General features: G+C 34.3%; 1 protein-coding gene across 5 annotated transcripts in view; it reads left to right on the top strand.

The window, feature by feature from the left end:
* The window catches only part of Exn (Ephexin), a 116,840-nt gene that overhangs the window by 12,296 nt on the left and 79,937 nt on the right, over nt 1-24,607 (top strand). For 4 of the 5 annotated variants that reach the window (XM_076113048.1, XM_076113046.1, XM_076113047.1 and 1 more), the window contains exon 1: nt 9,269-9,469. The exons of the other annotated variant lie outside the window; for it this stretch is intronic. The gene's annotated coding sequence lies outside the window, so the exon portion shown is untranslated. Of the gene's footprint in view, nt 1-9,268; nt 9,470-24,607 lie in introns of those variants that run through there. 5 annotated transcript variants of the gene reach the window in all.

Here is a 24,607-nt window from a genome sequence, read left to right as displayed (position 1 = left end):
GTCGAGTGATGTTCTCGTACGTGGTCTAACTTTATATGAATAACTAGTATTAATTATCACCTTTCAAGTATCGATAGCGTACCTACAGCGAACACTTTCGTTTTTTTCCTCCGACGCTTTTGACAAGTAAAAGGCGTGCCGAGGTTTGCAAGGGTGGCTAGTGAAAGTGCTTGCATAATCATTGTTTGCTCCTTTAAACCTGTAAAACGAATCTTGTATTTAGCTTAAAACCCGTTATCTTCGTCTTATCGTTATTCAATGTTCGTTGGCACACAATGAAGTCACGAACCAAATCCAATTTGCTATGTGTTCTGTAAAGCAAACTTATTAGCTCATCGGTGCTGTTTTGTGATAAATTCTGTCGTCAAGGACACGTTGTCGTGATGTAGGCTTCATAAATATGTTCATCCAATTATTCGAAGCCAAAAGAATTGATTGCCGGCACTTATTGAAGGAGTGAACGAACGGATTTCGATTTACTGTAAGTAGGTACGTAAGTAAGTAAGTACTTTATTTATGGAGAATGTTAGGTATTAGCATTTTAGGTGTGCATCTAAGTGCATCAGTAATAAAGGTGAGCTTACTTAACTTGTTCTCGATTCTATCGCGAAAGGTCTTCCGTCTATGTCTATCTATAACTAAAACGAGACGCGATGTCTTTTAAACGTGTCCCGCCAATGCTTCCTGAAATATTAAGTAACCAACTTAACCAACTATAGAGACAGAAGTATCTTGTTTTCTAAGACTTTTTTCAATAACATTAATATTATTGTAATGTTTAGCACACATGCGCGAGTATGACGTAGGTTTCGTACCAAGTGGTACCATGTGCCATATTGAAAACAAAATAAGCAAGTGGTCCACAGCGAGTCGCGATTCCCGTTCTTGACTGATTCATTCTAGCACTTACAGGAGGAAAACTACCCGGTACTATAGTTATTTAGATAGTACATAAGAGTGTTAAGGAATGCCGCTACTGAGACGGAAATAGTATTGTTAATTATCCAGAATTTTAAGTTCGTTTAAAAGACATCTCTGCCGTTCTCTAATAAGCAAAATAAGTCATTGTCTATTAACTAAGCAAAATAGTAAACAAAACAAAAAGCACTTAGCGGCAACTTCGAGATGCTTAGACAAAAGTTGATTATAGCTTTGACGGTGAATAAAATTTAAAAATTCATTTGATAACATTGAATAGTAAAGCACTTACAATTTATTATAATGCACATGCATTCTTCAGCATATTAAACAAATTCACACATTTAAATACAAATAAATCACATAAAATGGCTGGTAGCGACATCGTGGAATGGCGGCGAATTCTACATAGTTGTACATTTACATCATGCACTAGCGAGTTCGCTTGGAACGATGACATTTTAGCCAACTTGCGCGACTGCATTTTTCGGCATAACTTCATTGATTTCATTGATTTCATTAGTTATAGGGATCTGATAATAAATTTTTGTGAACTTTAGCTGTGCCTAAAGTTAAGTCTTCTTCTTATCGTATGATTAGTAGTCAACCTAGTGTCAAAGTTGTTCAAGCCGCCCGAAGGCCTTTGACATGGCTTAAATAACATAAATATATTCATTAGTTAGCAAATATAAGTAAATATGCGTATAATGAAGATTATAACAAGCTTGCATTTAGCTTTGGTTAACTAAGATGACGTTTGATCTTGGATTGTAAGCTTTGTAATTAGAAAAAATAGTAAGGATTAGTAAAGATTCATCTATCCAAGCGATAAATGTTTTCTAGTGAACCATAACAACTTAAGGGATCTTAAAATACTTTCACACCGACAAGCAAAAGCCTTGGAAAAATGAGTACTTTCTCATTAGTCATTATGTAATTTCATATTCATGCAAATCTATTATCCTATTGGACATACCGGTACTTATTCCTATAATGCTAGGCAGTAGGTTTAGTCTTGATTGAGCCGAATGGGATGGTAATTAGCTCTATTGTCTGTCGTTTTGTCCTAATTGACCGAAGCTACCAAACATTTGAACTATCTACTTACTTACTCCTTTTAATAGTGACTAGTCGCATCTCTTGGCCTAATACTTTCATTCAAAGGTTTTATTTGACATACCTCTTACTTAGTCTGATTATTAACTATGCATGAGTCTTATTTCTAAAAAAACTAGTACCTACCTGATCCGCCTGACGATATTTCTTTTTTATACGTTTTGCTAATAAAGGCTCTGATTGGTTATACAGCGTTTGGTCTTTTCCCTCTTATACAGTTTTAATATTGATTGAAACTGGCAAAACGTCGATTTACTTACACCGAAAGCAGTTAAAATCTTAGCTTTTACATTAATGGTCGCTGGTCGTGACTGTACGCAAATCAGCTAACTGCATGATATATTAAGCTGTCAAAACTTGACAAGCGAAAAAATATTTACAAGTAAAATTAAGACAAGGTATATTACACACAAGTGATTGCTTTACAATACTCAGATGTCTGGCGATAAAGCCTGCCTCAAGTTCTGGTTCCCAACGAATGAGGAACCGATTGTGATGCAATTGTTATACTTTTTACAAGAAATCCGATATCACTTTCACAGCAAACTGATTGACAGACTTTTTTATGTTCCTAAAGTCTTCTATTACAATCTCACTCACTTTCATTCGAAATTATTTTATACCGATGAGTTGTAAAGTCCCATTAGGAAATACATCGGACGCGTAAACGTAATCTCGAATCATAAAATAGGTTTAATATCCACTTAACGTAGTTTCTATCAATGCTACAAATATCCGTAGTTCTAGAAACGAAGTACCTTGTTATAATATAGATACGCAATAACTTCCTTCGCGTTATCTAATTTCCAATTAGTTTCCGAAGCAGATAAGGCCTGTTTCCTCAATTTCGTATATGAACTGTAGCTCGATTCTCTACTACTGTCGACTGCCGACAACCGACCTGTCATCGAGAAATTTTGTATGAAAATTTGATCAACGCCTCTGACGGGCGTCGTAGGAAATATTTTGGCAGTACATTCTTAATGTCAAATTTTCGATACTCGACAGTACCGACTGTATAGAATCGGGCTAGTGATGTTCTTTATGATAGTATGGTACTAAAGATTGAAGAACACCCTTATCTGTGTTTGATCTTGTAACCACTTTCAGTGCAAGTTCGCTTTCATTGCTTTCCAATATAAAGAATGTTGTTGTATTATCATTGACGGTTTTATAATATAGTCCCACGACTTAGTAGAGAGCTTTAACAAGCATAGCTGACCCGCGCAACTTCGTTTGCGTCACATAAGAGAGAATGGATCAACATTTTCCCCGTTTTTTGTAACATTTTTACTGGTACTCTGTGCCTATTGGTCGTAGCGTGATGATATATATTATAGCCTATAACCTTCCTTAATAAATAAGCTATTCAACAGTAAAAAAAAAACAATTCGAACCAGTAGTTCCTGAAATTAGCGCGAACTAACCAAACGAACTCTACAATTTTATAATATTAGTATAGATATAAATCGATTATTCAGTGTACAACCAAAATAAAATAGCCGTAGCAGACAAGCAACGAGTGTGACTGTACGAGACGTTTTAAATACTATATACTTTCGCCTCATTGCAGACTGTGCTCTCCACTAAGTTGTTGGACTATATCACAAGATACCTATTTCATCGATCAATCATCCGTAGATAGAATCAGCATCAGTTTTTGCCGCTGTTTCCACGATTAATTATCTTTCCGTATTAGACGCGGATTCTGCAATCTTGTATTGTATTGCAACTCATGTTTCCCTGAAGATAGACGACGTACCTTTATTATTTACTAGAAACTTGCTCGACAGTTCCTAGTTTCACAGAGGGCAGGGTATTATATGACAACAGGTTGTAGATTCTGATTTGATATTCACTGAAAGCGACTTCCAATACTATATATTACAAATGGGAGAGTCTTTCTGTCTGTCTGTTAAGCTTCCGCAATTAAACGGCTGAACAGATTTTAACAAAATTTTGCATAGAGAGGGTTGAAACCAGAGGTTAAAGACTGGGTTTTTATTATTTAAAACCATTAACCTTCTAGGGTCTCAGATGGGGAATAAAATTTTACGCGGTGCAACTATTATCAAATATGGCGATGATGTTATGGACAAAATATGCCGTCTTGGTTGGTAAATGCTAAAATCGTTAGATTTAAATGGCAGTGATGGGAAATATATTGATATAGATAAAATCTTACTTTGAAAAAGATCTTCTCTTCCCACAATAAATACTATTACGTCAATTACAAACAATTCTTCAATACTAATATTAAAATCCGTACAATTTATTTCTTTAGAAAGTACGCCGTCAGATTGGCCATCAAACGTCGGATCCATGGCATTACATGACTCGACATCAGCTAACATGTGAATATCACTTATATTATACGAATTGCGTAATTCATTCATTGTTTTAATATTATGGGAACATTCTTTGCCACTTTCCATTATAATTCAACGTTTATATTGTATTGTTTCGTAGATATTATGAATAGTTCTAACGATAGGTCTTTTTGTTTGTGCCTTTGATAATGTCTCTATCAGCATCCGTATATGTGAGATTGGTTGTGAATGCATTACTTTATTACTTACATTGTTTTTAAATATTTCAGGAGAATTATGATACACTCTAGTGTTTTTCGGTGTAACTAAAGGGATAATAATAGGAACTCTTGATTATTCGTTCTGTAACAATAATAGCTGTATAATGTGCTGTTTTAAGGAAATAGGTCTTCGCGATTTAAATGGACCTCCATAAACTTTTCTAGAGGGATGGTAAAATAATCATTTCTGCTAGGTTCCTTTAAGGTTGCTAGCAGAAAGAGTTCCTAAGGCCATAGGCCAAATTCGAACTACGCGATGTACTTACCCCAGTTTTATATGTTACTCAATAAAGACAACTGCTAATTTTTTTCTAGCGGTGTTTTGTTCATTTGTTATACAGGTCAGTTACAAATATGTGTTACATCCTACGCAAATCTTCATAAATTACCGTGTCTAATTCAATTATGGCAATGTTGTTGACCTCTGAATTTGTTAGCGGGTTTCAGCAATGTATGGCACAGTTTCATTGATTAATTCGGTAGGTACTTACTTCAATAGGTCAATTCATACAGGACCGTTTGGCTTTTTAGTCAGCTTATGTAAACACCAGCGTCTACCTGTTATTTAGTCCGCAAGAAAATATTGTTCTAGTTACAAAGTAACCTATGTTTTAATCTACGTTAGAAACTAGTGCGATTCTTGACAATTAAATATACTGCAAAACAGTTCCTGCGGCACCTGCTAGAGGGGCTAGTCAGATTTTCAGATAAAAAATATCGATAGCTAGCCAGTTGTCATTAGAAGATGGTAGACAGTGGTCGCGCTATTTTTTGGCAATTTATATGAGGATCCTTTCAGTAGTTTTTCTTTAACTAGTAACAAAAAATCCATCTTTACAATCTTCCACATTCTTAGTAACAGTAGCATACTTCTTTCTTAGTCAAACGCTATTAAGATCTTTTGAGATAAAAGTAAAAGTTCAGTATACTTACATCATATTTCAGGAGTCAAGTGGTAAACATAAAGCTTACCTAATAATTGGCTTAGAGGTTTAGGTGAATACCGTGAACAAATCGTGAACATTTTATAGGCATTGCTCGCTCACGACTTGCTAACGCTTGTAAATTTACAACAGATGCAGGGTTATCAACTATCAGTATGCATAGAATATTTCTACTTATTGTCATATATATTTGAGAATATATATCAGCCTAGCTTTTCTTCCAACTATGTTGGAGCCGGCTTCCAGTCTCACCGGATGCAGCTAAATACCAGTATTCTACATGAAGCAATAGCCTATCAGATCTCCACAACCCAGTTCTTTAAGTTAATTTGTTATCAATTTATGTGACCAAGAAACATTCGTAATTTTTTTAACCTATACTGTCCCATTGTCGGGCAACGGTCTCCCCCAAACTTCTTCAACGGCCAATATCCTCAGCCATTTCCTGCCACCGCAACAGATAAGTGTTCAAATCGTCACACCAAAGTTTTCCCAATTTTGCAATTTTCTACAAGCAAATAATTATTTACTTAAAATAGTGGTAATATCAAGTATGGCTTGGCGGCCCTAGTTTGAAGTAATGATGTCTGTCAGTGCTGTCACTATGGTGTTAACGCGGCAGTTATTCTCAAGAGACTTTCTCTCCATTGTCATCACACGGCAATTTAATTACGCTACTGTCTTTTATATTATTGTCGCTTTGTCCTTAATCACCGTCACTATCTCTAATACAAATAGTTTTTCTCACTTGTTCTAATGTTTTTGGACACATCTAATATATAGGTAAAATTTTCGTATCACAATGTTAGTTACCTTACTCCTCTCTGAAACGGCTTTACCGATTTTTACCAAATATTATAAGCGATTTTATATAAGTATCAACTACTATCTATTTTTCATACGCCTGAGTGATAATGGTTGCCCAACATTAATATGTTTTTTTTTAATTTATATGGCAAAACGACCTAGTACGTATTCGTGTCTGCACTTTTTGACGTTCTTTGACGTGCTGTTCCGCGTGTCCTTGCCATTTGCCACACAGATTTTAGATTTCTTACGGCATCCGTGGTGCAGCGGTAATACAATGTTATTGCGCTGACAAGACGTGCGTTCTAGTTGTGGTCCACAGATATTTGCATGCAATTGTCAAAATAATCGCGACCCAAGAGCAATACTTAGTGCGGAAGTTGTCTCAAAAAAGAAGCAAAGTAAGTAGAGTAGATTGAACGTGTTACAAAAATAACTGTTTTACATTTTATAGCGAAATATCAATGTTATTCTAGCTATAAGTTCTTGGGTGGTCTGATTACAATATTATGTAAATACGAAGTATATTATTTGATAGCTGTGATAGATAGTTGAAACGCATCCAGTATCGGGACCTGCCTGTAGGCAACCTAAATTCCTAGCTATTTCAAATATATACTTACTTGTATTATAGTTACTCGAATATTAAGTAGTTCTACTCTATGAGAAACATATTATTTTCTTAAATATTTCATTCACATGAAACCTGTTTCAAGTTCATAATAAAACGATTGTCATATATTAAACTATGCGCCGCCGTCGCCGTCGTTAAAATTCCTTTAGTATTAAAATCCAAGCGTAAAAATTCTCTAACAATCATTCAGACGACGTGAGTTGAAGGTTTTCTACTTCATTTTAAATTACAAAATGATACTAATTTTATAAAACGGAAGAAATAGCTTGTTTGATTGTTTATTTCTATGTGATTATCTTAGGAACTACTATATCGATTTGCATGAATACGCGAAAATTCCTTCTATCTTAATAGTTATGCTTATTCGCATAAATGCGTGAAGTTGCAAGTGTAGACCTTTTCAGAGTATTAGGTGTAGTTTAATAGATTGTGGCTGGACTTTTGCACTGAATACTACTAATAAAGGAGTTCTAGTATGCACGTATAATATTTTGATAAGGGTAATAAGTAAGCATTACTGACCCCCGGTTTCTGAGGTACATTTAGCAGCACTTTATCTATTCAATAACGTTAGAACTCATACATACAAAAAAAAACGCTATTGAATAGATAAACTACCGCTCAAAGTACCCAAAAAGGGGGGGTGAATGTTAAAATCTGCTTTTTGTTTTAATATATTATGCGAATAAAGCCACGGAGATCAGCTAGTTGTTCCATAAATTGTTGTTTACGTTTTAATATTTATTACACTTCACCACAATTGATATTGGACAATAACATTGAGTAACTGTTTAATATCATTGTTTATTGTTACACACAGATTTCGTAATTATTTAATGTAAAACTTCTAGAAAGATTCATTGTGAGTTTGAGATGTTTAGATACAAATTGATTATGTTTTATAAGAGCTACATAATAACATATAGGACTATTTCAAACTATTTAAAGTTAAGACACGTTACTCTAATCCCACTAATATTGGTTTATGGATTTGATTAATGTTTGTTACTATTTCAAGCAAACTACAGAATAGATAAAAAAAAATAGTTTATTACCTGGATTAATACACTTTTTGTACATCAAAAAAATTCGCGAAGTCGGGGACAAGACTAATATTAATACTTTAATCATAATATTATCAAATCTCCTTTTTTCTTAGTTGGTTATTCTAATAATTCATTTATAAATTATGCATTCGTTACGATATCTTGATTCCGAACGGTAGTTCCGGAGAAACACATGAAATTTTAACATTTAAATGTCTAGACAAGGTCCTTTATCCAGTCTGTTATCTCTAGAAATCCAACAAACTATTTTAGAAGATAGAATATCTCAGTTTGCAGTGCATTGTTTGTAGTAGAATTACATCCTTAAAGTCCTTGCTAAAGTATTTAGCACAGCGCGCGAATGTTTGCACACAATTGATAACACACACAGATACTTGTCCGAGGACACTGATAACGTAAGCTGCTATATACAGCATTACAGCCCCTAGTGACGCGCCATTTTATGTCACTGCGGTACCGAATTTTGAATCGATTAGCTCGACTACTGACAGTGAACTTGAAAGTGGTCTTCGAACATAAATAGCGTTGCTAAATATCATTCGCGCTCAAAATGTTCCGTGTTTCGCGTGTTTTGCTCCTATTGTGCCGTAAAATACGTAATTCTACGTCGATAGAGTTTGTTTCTTTTGTAAAGGCCTCGAAGAAAGTGTCCAAAAGTTGGTTAATTCCATTCATAATGCATTCTTGACCCGATGCATGTTCAATAAAAACGAAACTATCCAAAACTGGTTATTAACAAAATTATGCAGTCGAACGTTTGACCACGAACTATCGCCAAATAGAAACGATGTTCTTGTGTTTTAACCGTTTTCTCTCGGTTTGCAGTTGTTTGTTTACGTTCAAACCAAGTTTCTCTTTCAAAAATCGTTTTGAAAAGGACGTTCTTGTCGTTAGACATTTATTACCTTCTTGGTATTTTGTTGCAAAGATTACCTACAATTAAAAAGTGAAAGATTCACAGACGTAGAGAGACTTACATAAAACATTTATGACCGTCCATTACATACCTGCAATGAACCGTACAAACTCGTTAAATAAATAGGCACATAACAAAGACAACGGCTGCCTATTAACGAATTTATCGAATAGTAAATTAAATCGATTGTGGAGCCAATCGGCATCGATTACGCAAACGTCGTCGTCCTCATCTCTCGGCGCGGAGTAGAGCCTTCGATTGAAGCCTGTTGGCAGTTGGTCGCTGTACGTGCGCCGGCGCGGTGACGCGCGACACGTTACATATAATTTCACGTCAGTTATTATCAACTTTAGTGAAGTGCTTCTGTTCTGGATGTGTTTGTGTGATCTACTCTTTATTGATGCGATAGAGAGATAGATGTTTAATGAACTATTGTTGTGTGCCTTGTTTGTGAAGGATTTGTCACTGCTTCGCGCGGTAAGTTTTATTTACATATGAATCCGGATAGACCGTTAATTTTTTGTGTGTTTTAAGCTAACACGACTAAAGACTAAACTAAAGGTCGAAGGTTGCCTAATAATTGTAAAAAGCGCAAAAAATATCCAGCAGTTAAACAATTTCGTAAAAAACATTGCAAGTAATTTTTCAGTGGTATATTTTGAAATAGACGGGATGTACTTAGGCTGTCTAACGTCGTCGTGTTTGTTTGTTCAGGTGGTGTTCAGGTTTCATGTGTTGACACCGATACGGTGACTCACTGAGACCGTTACTACCCTGTGTACTAAATTGTATACTCCATTGATCTCATTGTAACATGTCGTGATGGTAGCCACGACGTAAAAGACCAGTGTATACTGTATAATACTCGTTCAATTTACCTTTGATATTTTGTTAAAGGAGTGCTATTACCTAGGTATATGGTTAAGTGCCCCAAAATATGCTCCACTTGTATAGGAAACACGTGTTAAATTGCTTTGAGTTATTGCGCGAATTACAGTTCATATTATGTGTTTATTGGGCCTCCATTGTTTACGAAATGTTAAAGAAAACGAAACAGGATGCAAATGATTCCTAATTCCTATTTTTTTTAATTATCCCTACTATGTTATCTAATCTTTCAATAATCATAAAGTTATTCGGACATGTTATAAGACGAAAACAGTTTACCGTAAGCCGTCTTGCCGCTGTCGAAAACATGTTTTTACGATATTGCCTTGAATGCTTCTGCCTGTGATTTGAGAAACATATGTGCCTCAATAATACAAAACATTTGAATATAAACAGAAGCTTTATTATTGTTCTGTATCTTGATTTTTCTTACTGAAAGTCTGCCAACGCTATAATTAGCTGCTAAATCTAAATCTCATGGGCAGTGGCACTACAATATTTGCGAACTTTAAATATTCTAATACTATGGCGAAATGATCCCAACCCGCACGTAGCCAGCGTGGTAGACTCAAGGCCTAACCCCTCTCCTTCGTTTGGGATCAGACCCTTGCCTTGCAGTGAGACAGCAGTGGGTTAAAAAAATGGGGAAATGATGATGACTGTAGCAAATTAGACACCCATGCAGTTACGAAAATATTAGGTTACCTTTAAGTACAAAATGCAAGGCGGCACCTAAAGTATTTCTATAGACATAATCCGTGATAAATATTACGCAAAAAATCCTTTACATCAACGTGTTATTCAGATGTCGAGAAAGTAGAAATGAAATGAATCTTGTTTGTGAACACGAGCGACGGCGAGGTGTTGACCGCTCGTAACGGTCCATCAATAAAGGGCCATCTACGTTTACACGCATAAACACTTGTTATATTGATGTTCGGAGATTGGTGATTTAGGCGATTTTAAATTGCTATAAAATCATCGCGAGAGTTGTGCTTTCATCATTGACTTCTACTTCATCTAAGTAACTCAGAAGACTGACTGAAAGACATAGTGATCTATCAATGCATAGCTCAGACAACTGAATGGATCGGGCTGAAATTTAGCATACAGGTAGACAACGTAGGCATCCGCTAGAATTTTGATCAATTTTACCCCCAAGGGGATAAAATAGGGGATGAAAGTTTGTATGAAAATTCTGTCCTAAATCACAAACCAAGCGGACGAAGTCTCTTACAAAATTTAGTAATTAATAAATTGGACGGTTTTCTATCTACTGAAGGGTAGAATAGTCTACACTCTACATTTCAACAATGTATACATGGCTTCGAAATAAAATTCAAGTTACGTAAAGTATTGATTGGAATATCTTGCCACATTCCTTAAGCTTATCAATATTATCAGTTATCAATTGCATGACGTATTATTATGTTAATAACCTCGCACTTGACTGATATCAAGCTATCAATAAGTCTGACTTATGTTTATTCAAAGTCTATACATAGTTTTTTCTACTTACCTTTTGGCATGTACCAGAAAGAGTGTAGAACGGTGACAGGGGGCACTGCCGTAGAACCTTTGAAATTGACTTTCCTGCAATTTTTCGTTGTATTATGTTTCAAATGTCCGTATTTTCATAAATGTGTGTAAAGCAATCACACTGAAACTACTGAATGAATTTTGTTGAAATTTGGTACAAAGTTAGTTTGTAGCCTGGATTTTGGACTTTTTACTCAAAGGAATCATTTCACGCAGACAAAGTCGCATGTAGAAAGTTAAACCTGACTCGTAACCCATCTTACGACTCTCAGCCTTGCACCTAAACATACAAGTTGTCAATATAACACATGTAAATCGGCCTTCAAAGCCAAACGAATACATGTCATGCCTCGGCTCAAGGTGCCAAATTCTAGGCATGTAGTAAAACAACCAGTGACTAAAGCTTTAACACCCAAAAACCGTAATAGCACATTATTATTCAGTTCAAGTGCCACTCGATCTTTTCTTGTGCTCTACTCGAAGAACGGTTTTAAATCGTCTCGGTTTACTTATAAGTTGGTGAAATATTCCGCTGTTTAGAAATAAATGGAAAACGGAACTGTCGTCTAAAGGCAGCTTTCCTAATTATTACTTCCTACCGTACCATTTTCGTAATCATATATTATGATTTGAGTTTTGGGGAATTTATATACCTCTCAATGTTATAATGATAAAAGAAAACAAAAGATTAATTTAATTTTAATGTTTGAGCATTTTAAGAAATCTATGGCATTACCTAAAAGTCACAAAAGTTGAAATCAGAAGTCACAAAAATATTGTACTAGGGAATCCAACCATTTCTTCAAAACACTTATTAGTAGGCCAGGCACAGTTGTAGTAGTTGAATAGAATTTAAAAATACGTAGGCTTTTATTCAAACTAGATAGAACTGCTACATATTATTTGCAGAATTTTAATAAAACGTTGACAAGTCCTTGTTATCTAATGACAAAACCTGATCAATCAGTGCGGTAACATCAATGATAGGAGGCGAGGAATTTGTTTATATTGTACTCGTATTGTGTGAGGGCGCGGCACGCGTGGAGATGTACCACGTTTGTTATCTCATATACATGTATATTGTGCTGAGGTTTATAGTATCGCATGTTTTATAGTGAACTTTATGTCAATAATTTAAAGATGTCACTTTATCACCATCAGGATTCTTTCAATATCTACGGCAATAAAAAACTGGCTTATAAATCGCAAGTAACTTAAACTGTAGTGGTTTGAACAAACTTGAGCCTGGGTTCTGCGAGGGTGGAGCAAGGAAAATTCCACCTTTAAGATTTTAATATTAAACGCTAACTGTGTTCTATAGCAATAATGTGTGGCATTTGTTTTGACGCCTGTCCTCGGTACCTCACTCATCTCAGAAATCGGGCCTATATTAAAGTTTCGAAGATTGAATTCGTTGCGGTATAGAGCCATACCTATATCATTTAACGGAGAATTATTCTGCGTTAACTATTTCTAGATAAAATGTAAACGCAGTCGAGTATGAGGTAACGTTATGAGTAATAACGTTAACTTATTTAAATGAAATCGTGGTGAGCTAGTATAAAATACCTATTATGATGAAGCAATACAAGCAGCTCCACCCGGCCGTTACACCGCGTCAAATTTCGCCAAAGAGCATGTTAAAACATGTTTCTCGAATATGCTTCAGGTGTTAAGTTGCAAAATCGAGTAATGTTTAGCTAAATAGCAAGTCTTATAATGTAAGGTCTGCTACTTGCAATTTTTAGATCAGAATGACTCATTTTTTTATTTCCACATATCTATGTATGTCTTTCACAAAAACAGGACTTGTCATCATTCCCCTTGCTTGATTTTGTCCACCCATAATATATTTACTTAGGATTGATTTTTCGTTTTGATTCCCCATACAATATCTACCTGTAACATATAAAAATGATTCTTTAAATAAAGCAGCCTGTCGATGAAAAAATCGGCCTATAATAACTTTAACTGGTATGGTTTACATTGCAAAACTTTATTTAATTTGCCTGAAGTTAATAATCAAAATGTTTCACTCCACATGTTCAGATAATCTCGATAAATGCCAGCACTAAGCAATACTCCCGTTCGCACGCATTCCACAGATTAAACACATTCCGTGACAGCACGTGATGATGAAATGTGCCGCGTTCATGTGAATAATATAATTACTTACCCCCTCTGTCGACATAAGTGCCTTACATAGTGCAAACAAATATATCTAATAAGAAGCAAGGGCAATTTTAGGATATGAATAATCCAGAAATATAAGAATCGTGGTACCTCACCCGTTAAAAATTTCATCTCTTTTCGGACGCTATCTCCGTGCTTTTGATTACATTTGGTTCAATAATTTAGTCGTGAAGGCGTAACAAACCGGCAGTTATGCTCTAGCATTTATCTTCATAGCACATCTTTCTCGCACCGCTTCATAGCTTAATATTGGTAGAAACGGCCACATAGTTTCATAGCATAGCTATTACATACTCGAAGCATAGCACATCTGTCGAGGAAAGGCATCCTAAAAAGGATAAATGGAGCTAAAACTCCAGAAAATTTCATCAGATCTGTAAGCTATCGAAGTCGAGATCAGAAGGTACCTTTTTATCCTAACTCAAATAATCTTCTTTCCTTATAAGGAAAATCGATTTCTTGAAAAACCAATACTCTAATTAACATTCACACCTGACTGTGTCCATATTACGAAGAACGGAACGATATATAAGAAACGTTTTCCTTAACCGTTTTACAGAAAACTCTTGCAATAAAAAGGACTAATCAAATATCCCAATTAAAGTTTTTGAAGCGAATAAAAAAATCGATGATGCATATAGCATGATGGCGTATGTTGAATTAAGAATGTTATTAAAAAGGATAAGTGATATAACTTTGTAATTACCGTTAAAGTTTACGTATTCGTATCTTAGATTGAACAACCAAAAAGAAAAAAAAACTTACTCACGTATCCTTTAATTAAACGGATCGTAATAACTTGAAGTCAGTGGGTACCTTTTTTTTACTCAAATTCAAGCCACGATTTTAAAAAAATAATAAGAGTTTTACGATACATTTGCATAATAAATAGTTTTCATTGCTTCTATTTCCAGTATTTAGAAAAACCTCCTCGGTCTTAGATAATGCTAGCGAAATTCCTGCATACTTGTTTGTCCTAAACAAACTTCCAATACTAAACGCTGATTCATCTCGTGTTTCTACAGAAATCATTCAGCAAACAAGATTCGTCGAACGCAAAAAGAAAGCTGTTATATGCCTTGTAGCTATAGTAAAAACAAATAGACCGATGGCCACTAGTATTTGAAATGTCATGCAATGGCTTATTACTAAGGATGTTCTAGATATGAGATCTCGGATATAAATACGGACATATTGATAGCATTACATCGTTTTCGGATACAGTTGTGGATATGAAATAGCAAGCACATACATAATATTACGCCTGATATATCCGAAGGTGTATAAAAATGAAATATATCCTCGTTTCGCCATTAACAATGTTAGTCCCATGTATTAGGGGGTGAATTTATTGTCATTTACCGGACGCGTTACCAAACTCCAGGCGACTATTGAGAATAGAAAAGACCAATAGTAATACGTAATTATTCGTATTTTTTTATACCAGTTACGCCTATAATTGTATTATTTATTAGAATTCTTATGTACAAATAATTAGAATAATCTGTATTGTTGTCTATTTCTAAGTAAATAAATACATTTCGGATATCCGAAAGATTCGGTTTCAGAGCTAACATCCCTTCTTATAGTGCAATATCATTGGTAGATTGAAGGTTAGACATAAAGTAAGTGCTATCTTTTTATTACATTTTATCGCGATAACGTCACCTTGGACGTGTGAAATATTTGCATAGTTAAGTGCAGGTTTTCACGATATTTGTGTATCACATGTTTTATGCACTGGTCATAAAAGAGAAGGTTTTACGCTTGACGAAGATTGATGGACGTGGGACTGTTTGTTTGTTAAAGTGTAATTGCTCAACGATGTGATATAGAGCTTTGGTTTTCTCCGAAATGTACTATAAATATGCCAATATGCGAACATATAGTGTAGTATATAAGTACAGTTGATGTTTGTGGCAGGTGTAAATTACGATTCAGATAAGGAAGTTTAGACCTTATAATTCGTGTAACAGAGCTTTAGGTAGTCTACAAACATACTCTATTTTCGAAAGTACATTAACACTGAGAAAATATTCGACATTTCATTTATTTGCTGATACCAATGTTCTTGTATTCTGAGAATTAAATCTTGAAAAAGAAACCCTTTATATCGTCTGGAACATGGTAATAATAACTTAAGCAATCAGCACACAGTTCTCATTTACTTATTACGTGCAATTTCTCTTCATTAATCGTCATTTCTACTCGGACAACACTCGCAATTAACTCACAAATACTCCACAATCAATAGTTTATCTGTCTGCATGAATTTCCGCGAATTGTCGCATAGTTTTTATTGCGCACACGCACTATATTAACATTCTTGAAGCACGCTCAGAAGGATTCGTCCTTAAGTCTGCCCGTGTGTTCAATCTTTCCTTCTTAACTATTCTGCGATGTCGCAACCTTGATGACTTGTGTATAATGAATTTTGATTTGTATTTTACATACCTATTTCAGTCTAACCCCACTTGCTTCATGTTTGCGGAATTAAACAATCGAGAGAGCTAGTCCCTTTCGTTGCATTCACGCCTTGAACAGGTTCTGCATATCCCGTACACATTTTCCTTCCCTAAACGGATTAAACTGGACCTTACAAATACTGGCAGTATAGGAATACACCATACAAGGTTTGTTAGTAAAACGTAAGTATGAAGTATGAAGAATGCGGTTTTCGCTCCGTCATTCGAGTCACGATCGTGAAACTGCAGGTTGGATGAACTTGGACATTCCTGTGCCTGTCGTTCCACTTCTAAGCTATTCTGCGCACTTTACAAGTTGCATAATAAGATGCATCGCCCCGCTTTTGAAATGCGAATTTCTGAACGTGTCTGTTAATGTCAAAAGACAAACAAGTCAGAGTGACAATTCAAATGTCACATTTGAAAAGGGAATTCCATGACTGCTTGTCTTTTCTTTTTTAAATGTTGTGTCGTTGTTGCCAACTTTTCATAGATCTAATAGTGTTGCTACAACATCAAATAGTTTGTAATAATTTTGTTGTGTATAAAAGCTATTATCCAAATCTATGATTTCTTCATAACTGTAAAATAGCATCATGTGAATAAAATTGATTAGATCTACAATTAAAAGTTCAAAATGTCAGAAGAACTATCGTCTTGAATTGTGAAAGTGCTACGTTCACTTGTCTTACAGTCATCATCACTCACAATTAGTCACTTTCATCGTAAATGAAGCATGAAACGTTTATACTCAGGAAGACGTTTTAAGTTAGATTAATATTACACATTTAAAATATGTACAAATATGTAAACTTCACTTACTTACAGAAATCTTAATTGCAAATCAAATATCAAATCATTAATTAGAATCGATAAAATATTATGTCATAAAATAAGTTATTGCATGAAATTAACCTTTGAACTGTTATCACCTTCGACTGTATATTTCTTACATCTTTATAATAGTCATTTCAACACGATCTATGCTCAAAGAACCTTCTGACAGGTGGGCAAGTAAAACCTCATTTGTGTATCGGAATTTATCCTTATTTGTTACTCGTTCTACTTTCAAACAAGAAAGTCATTAACCCCCTGGCACAATGGAAAAAACGCCAATAAGTTTTTGCTTTAATTTGTTTTAAATACTTGTGACGTCACGTAATCTTCACTTGTTTTATTAAACACAATATGGCCGCAAACTTAATGCTGCCTTACTCTTGACACTCGAATTTGGGACCAATCGTGTTGGATTCGAGCTTATAACAAAATTATACATTTAAAATTTAATCTAGTGCATAATGAAACGCAGATTTTAAGTAATAACCATCTTAATATTTAGAATCTAATTACTTCAATCACTGAGAACAGGTTTTAATTGTCCTATGGTTCGGTATTTTAGAGTACGATTTGACATAAGCTCGGACCCAACACGACTGAATTTCAATTCTAGTTACGCTAGTAATACCGACATCAATCAATCAATGAATAAGTTATTACTTATTTTTTGCGGACATTATCGAGTGTACAAGAATACATTTGAATATAACTTGAACCGGACCACGCCCGGCATTCCTTCTATAATTATAACTTTGAATCTATATGTGTGTTATGTCATAACTCTGTAACTTAAGTTCAATTTTTTTATACATATAGATATATCCGGGTTTGACAGAACATCTTTCTTAAATAGGTATCCAGGGATGCCTTTGCGATTGATTAACTGAAAATTGAGCCTGTAAGCATTCATTACATTAAACTACGGCTTTAGTGAATAAACAGATAGTCCTATAGAATTATAAAAAAACACACGCATATAAAGAATGGTTAGAAAAATATAAAACATTGCAAGCTGGTAGGTAAAACACATTTATTGAATAAAAAAGGTAAGGTAATAAGTCTCTATGTATTCATATTTCTTAGGCGATGGTTCCCTTGCATTGTTACTTTTTACGGATTAACTTCTCAACATAAATTAAGTGCTGAAGAGATTGTAATTAGCTTCAAGATTTCTTAAAAATAAATTAATTGTGCATATAAACTTCTTATACCTATAGTTATTCATTGGCAACCATATAAGAACTTATCGTGAAATCAACATGCAGTTATTTAAAGCAAGTTATTTTTGGTCGTTACTTAACCGAAATTGATTTGGAATGTATCTGCTTATTCAGTGTAATTAACGCGCATAATTATAGATTAAATATGCATAATTAATTATAAGTACACGGCTATTTATAGACATCGTTATACATAACATCTGAGCGTAAACCTTCAACTTTCCAAATGAATTTCCAAGTGAGTAATTATTAGATTTATTCATTAAGGAACTGCAGTTTAATTATTATACTTCTCCCTTACAATCTATACTAGACTTCGGCTTTTAATTGGGATCAAGGAAATTAATATAAGAAATTCTTTGTGATGCATTTTCAAGCAGGAAATATACTTTCTCGAAGGAATAACTAATTAACACTCAACTAATATATAGAGAATCATATCTGGTAATATTCTCTATATATTTATTTAAAACCTAAGTTGTATATTTTCCTGGATATAGTAACTTTTATAATTTAATTAATTATCTTACTTTTCCGTTGCGATCTTCGCTAGTCTACAGCTTTTATAAGAAGTTCTTTTTCATGAATTTAAAACAGAAAAGTCTTTAACTGAAGGAATAACTAATTAAAACTAAGCTCAGAAATATAATAATTCTACATTCTAAGCCTTAGGATTTTTTCGTGAATATACTTTTATAATTTAATGAATCTTATATTTTTGTTTTGTAAATATCTAATCACTTTAAGAGTTTAACATAACAATACTAAAAATTTAGCGTCGTTTGAGTATTTAGACATAAGTAAAGTACCTCATTATGTGAATTTTCCTCGTATCCTATTTCGTCACAAATGTTCGTCCGATGCGAGTAGGTCTTTGTACGTGATGTTTGACGCATTCATATTATTGTGTTCGGCTCAATATAGCGCATTATCAATCTAATTTGGATTTCAATGCTTCTGAATCATGGCGGGTTTTTCAGAGTTTTATGAACAAAATGTTCGTACCAACTTTTATTAAAAATATCGTTTTCATATTCTGTTTTTTTTTATTCGTGAAATTATTCGATCTTGGGTGCCTGATATTATGCTTGTACTGTCATTATGAGTAAATAGTTGAAAAAATATATTATCAGAATTTACCTTTTATCGACACGTAATAAAGAAAATTTTATTAACCATTAACTAATATTATTTCTTTTAGCAGAGATTCACTTAATGAACCAAAATATAAAAGAAAGTAGAACCTTAGGGCTAACACATTTTATTACTTCTTCATATTTATTGGCTGCCCACGTTGCACTTCAACAAGTGTAACATATAGGTGAACTAATAAACGACATTCCGTCTATATCTCATCGGCCGGAAGTCTTCACTTTCCTCTTTATTACAAAATGTAATGAAATGCAATGATTGACGATACGCGGCACACGCGCAGATAACATCGCCTACATGATTTATACTTGATATTATTATCTACTACTATTTCTATAGATTTTTGATATTATCTTGATTTTACATGTATTGAGGAAAGTTTATTATTATTTATGTAATATTGTTGTTAACTTTTAGTACTAGAAAGTGTTAAACGATAATTAAAAGAACCCTGAGAAGTTAGAAACAGTAATGCAAAAAGTTAATATATTATCATCAGCACCCTTCTTTTATCTATGTTGGAGTCGGCTTCCAGTCTCACCCGGCGCAGCTGATACCAGTATTTTACATGAAGCGACTGCCTATCGGACCTACTAAAATATTTTTATCCGTCCATCTATTACTAAACCCTCTAATAAGAGTTGGGTAAACTGCAACAATATTCGTTACCACCGTTATATACATATTATTATATTATTTTTATCTTTTGACCTCATTACCAAAGGTTGGTTACCTCAAGTTACCTGTATTCATGCTAGTCTAGGAGCAGCAGCTATTAATGGTTCGGAATCCGGCAGGACTTTTTACGGCACCAGATCTTTACCTCAGCTTAGAAACATTACACCCTTAACTGGACGTCTACGTTTAAAGACAAGAGCATAAACAAAAATATAATAAGAAACCTTCCCCGTGAAATGGCTAATTAAACAAGACGGTTCATTGTTATTATTATCCGTTACTATCTATTAATTGGTAAATATAAGATGGCATGTGATTATTATAGAAGCCGTCTTCTCACGGTAAAGTTAGAGGAAAGTGGGTCCATCAGATAACATGAACGTCAAACTGTCTCTACGTAGCTAACTTAATCACCTGCCTAGGCTGTTGTTGTATTTCTGCAGAAAGGAATATGCAACACTTTTTTCCCACTACTTCAAAAATATTATTCGCTGTTTTTTTGTAGTGTTTATACACTAAAGTTTTATATCCTTGTTTGTCAGTCATTCAGTGCATTACTAAAGTCTCTAAACAATTCATTATTTTAAAACTTCTAATTAATAGTTTTAGTTAGCACTTTTATTATAGCTAATTGTACGTTTTTTTCTAACCCACGCTGTTCCGTAGTAGGGCAAAGGTCTCCCTAAATCCCTCGATCTCATAATTAATTGTAAAAACACCACCGGCTTCTGTGAGAAGTAAGCAGAACGGATAACTGGGACTTTGACACTGTATGTACCGTTAACTACATGCTATAAATACTTAAACTAACCTCATATCCAATAAAGCAGTAACATAAAATACGGTATCACAATAACCATTCGACTGACCGTAATGACGCAAAATAATGTTGGTATTATCAAGTAAACGTGGTCCGCACGTTTGATTACAAACCATTCTTGTGTTTCCTAGAATATTACTAAACGGACTGACATTTTGCAAATGTTATAAGTACTAACACAATTATACAGTAGTCAATTTCTGCTTGTAATTTGTAAATAACTTGTACAGCGAAAAAATATAGCCAATACTACAATAATTCTATATTAAGTAGGTACTCTAAAGGCAGTTTATTTGCCTGCCTTTAAAACTATCTGAATCCGAAGATCAAAGTCTAAAATTAAATTTAAATTGCGCATTATTAATTGTTAATACTCATTTAAAAATAGGTCACCTAAAGACTATTGTCTAGATTCTGTAGTAGTCTATAGGTATTTCATTTTCGTCCCCTGTCATATTAAATGTGGGCGCTAGATTTTGAGAGACTTAGAAAGCAAGGATCAATCTTAGCAGGGAGCTGTCAGATGTCATGAGCTTAGCATAACTTCGAACTATCGCTACTCTCAACTAGACATACAATATTTTTTTTAGATGCTCTTGCACTACCAAGAACTAGGTGCTGAGGCTTTTGAATAGTTTCAATAATACTAATATGATTTCCCATAGGGGTAGGCAGACCCTTACAAACCTCCTTTGCTTCATTGACCGCTGGTTACGAGTAGACAAGACATCATCGATATGATCGATTCGATAATCTATATATACCAATATGTAGATCGTAAAACCATAGATATTTATAAGAAAAGCTTCCACCGGTAGTAAAGTCTTAAAAGCAGTCTTCCTTCCTTTCTGAACTTACTCATCATGTACTTCAATAATTATATAACTAAATACTTGAATTTATTTCACGTCACGACGGATTCAAAAACGTCATACTCACATTTGACCTACAATATTACTTGTTTTGCAATCTCTCTCTGATTCATAGTTTTTGACCGCGAATCTACGGAAAGTGGCCCCAACATGCCGAAGAAATTTGAACCTCTTTGTGTTATTTCAAGGTTTAAAATCGAATGCAGCTAGTTGTCCATTGAAGCGTAACAGAGAAATGAATGAATCATTTGTTAGAGAATATTTTGTAAACTAAGACTGGTTTAGGCTTGGTACAGGCCTCGATGACAAGGTTGCAATTAAAACAAATAGTAGCCTCACAAAGGCCTTTGTCGATGTTACATTGGAAGTGTAACTAATCTGTAAAATCTGTGCTTCCTTTAAATATTTGTATACTTCTCTTTGCATTTTCCGGTCTTTACATAAAGATACAAGATTAGGTACAAGATGGTTAAGCCTTATTATTTCTATGCTACGACTACAGTTTTACTTTGGAAACCTTGTAAATAATCTGTAGTGCCTGCAATGTAGCCGAGTGGTTTAAGTTGGCACCTCCCACGCAAGTGGTCGCAGGTTCGAATCCGAGGCAACACACCAATGACTTTTCGAAGTTATGTGTGTATTAGAAATAATTATCACTTGCTCTAACGGTGAAGGAAAACATCGTGAGGAAACCTTGCATGCTTAAAATTTGTTTAATACATTTATTGAGGGCATGCAAAGTCCCCAACCCGCACTTGGTCAGCGTGGTGGACTCAAGGCCTAACCCCTCCCCCTCGTTTGGGAGGAGACCCTTGCCCTGCAGTGGGACAGATATGGGTTATTAAAAAAAAAAAAAAAAAACCTGCAATGCGGTTTGATATAACTTAGTCCAATATAGTAAATAAATACAGGAGACCATATTATGTTATAAGAAACAAAAAAAATATTAAGCTTGAAAAGGCTCAAACTTACAAGCCTACAAAAAATATATACCAATCTTACATCAGCAATTCTACGATCAAAACTTTTATCCTTGCAAAAGGACCAAAGAGATATTAATTCGAACTCAAAAGTACATACGCAAAGTACATACATATATGTAAGTAAACACCCACTTAAAGGGTGAGTGCATCTCAGCTTGTCGACAGACACTAACGCGATGTCGGCCATGTGCCTCAACAACAGACTGTTATTGTTTCTTATTAATTAAGTGATGCCAACTGCTTTGTGTGTAGCTTGTGTTATTTTGACTTAATGGTTAGCCCCGATTTCAGTAGTCTTGAATAAGTGTCAGAGAACGTTTCTGCTATGTACCTAATTTGACGGCAACATACCTAACTGCCTAGTTTCCACCCTATCCGTTGCTCGCAAAACCTGGCCGTGGAGTGTAGTAGGTATTTATTACATGGAAATTACAATAAAAATGTAGTTCAAACAAAAATGTGTTATGATCAATATTCAAACGTCTACTTATTTGTCTTTGTTTTTCCGATCTTTGTTCTAAGTATTTCTTTGCAAGTCTTGTAGTATGTAGGCGTTTTTAATTATTTTTCCTGGAATTTCAAAAAATATTGACATCTACATAATAGTCCGCTCAAAGAATACGCACTCTACACTTGCTTTTTTGAGCGGACTATAACTCGACTTAAAGAGATGAGAATACATTCTTTAGTTCAGTCTCTACATTCTCACGTAACTTACATGTGCAGAATTGCAATCAACAAGGCTATAACGTTGTCATAATAAACATTAGAGTTCAAATATAACAGACAAGAGTTCAAAATAAAAGGATTTGCCAGACCTTTATTAGGTTCAATGACATTCGAAATTATTATTGACGTAGATAATCCAGTTTATCTCATTTAGCGCTAAATGTGTGCCCATATAGAGTATGAAATATTTTTATTTTATGGATAGAGCTTGGTATAATAACAATTAACCGTACATACACGCCTGATGTTTTGAAATTGTGTAATACAACCTCTTTATATGTTTTATGTTTATTTTTTGACCATACGATTATTTTATTTTTACCGGTCTCAATGTACACACTTAATACACATTTTATAGTTTTGTAGCAAATAATAGTATTATCATATAATCAGAAGCAGTTTTAACGCTTCCTAGCTTTTTTATAGCCAACAACTCAACCTGCTTTAATTTAGAGTCAAATTAAACCTTTTATGCGTTTAATTGTCAGTTATTTAACGTTTTTACTCGGCCATGGCGCAAAACAGTAAACATGGGAACAGATTGCGTCCCACACGCGTTATTGTTCAAGTTATCTAAGCATTACACAATGAGACATTCTTACTGTGACATATTATGCAGTCACATTGTCTATTAAATTAATTAAGTAATAGGATAATGTAATATTTGTTGAGTTTCAGACTGATTTCGATCGTTTACACGGTTATTATTTCTTTTGTCATGTCTTTATTAATGAGGTCTGTTTACTTCTGGTGTTATTTAATTGAAGCAGACGATAACAAGATAATTTTAATAGTTTGGTGATAGTAGAGATTATCTTTGTATTGCGCAATTGAAAATCCGCTTTGTTAATTAGATCCAATATTTTTTAGTTCTTAATACGCAATTTTGAAAAGTATACAAAATTCGGTCCTAATACGATCATTTCTGGCCACATCTTACAGTCCCGAAACATTAGAAATCTGCCCTGAATTTGAGGTCCTTATTATTCTTTATCAAAATAAAAATATACAACCCTAACGGAAGTAACAACATAATCATATCAACATTGTTGCCACTGTATAAAACAGTAACAGCACATACAATATCATATTCTTAACAATGAACAAGGAACAATGGTTCGTCACTTCCTTCCATCGACAAAACACACTCTCGCAATACATCTCCCGCCAAGCTTTTTATTTAGTCTATGGTTTTTCTTCCGCGACTATTAAAGTTTACTTCCTTTATTGTTTTTCTTT

The sequence above is a fragment of the Anticarsia gemmatalis genome, chromosome 4 (assembly GCF_050436995.1).
Source record: "Anticarsia gemmatalis isolate Benzon Research Colony breed Stoneville strain chromosome 4, ilAntGemm2 primary, whole genome shotgun sequence".
Classification (NCBI taxonomy): Eukaryota; Metazoa; Arthropoda; class Insecta; order Lepidoptera; family Erebidae; genus Anticarsia; species Anticarsia gemmatalis.
The sequence above is the reverse complement of the archived record's forward strand: the minus strand, read 5'-3'. Positions and strand labels throughout refer to the sequence as shown.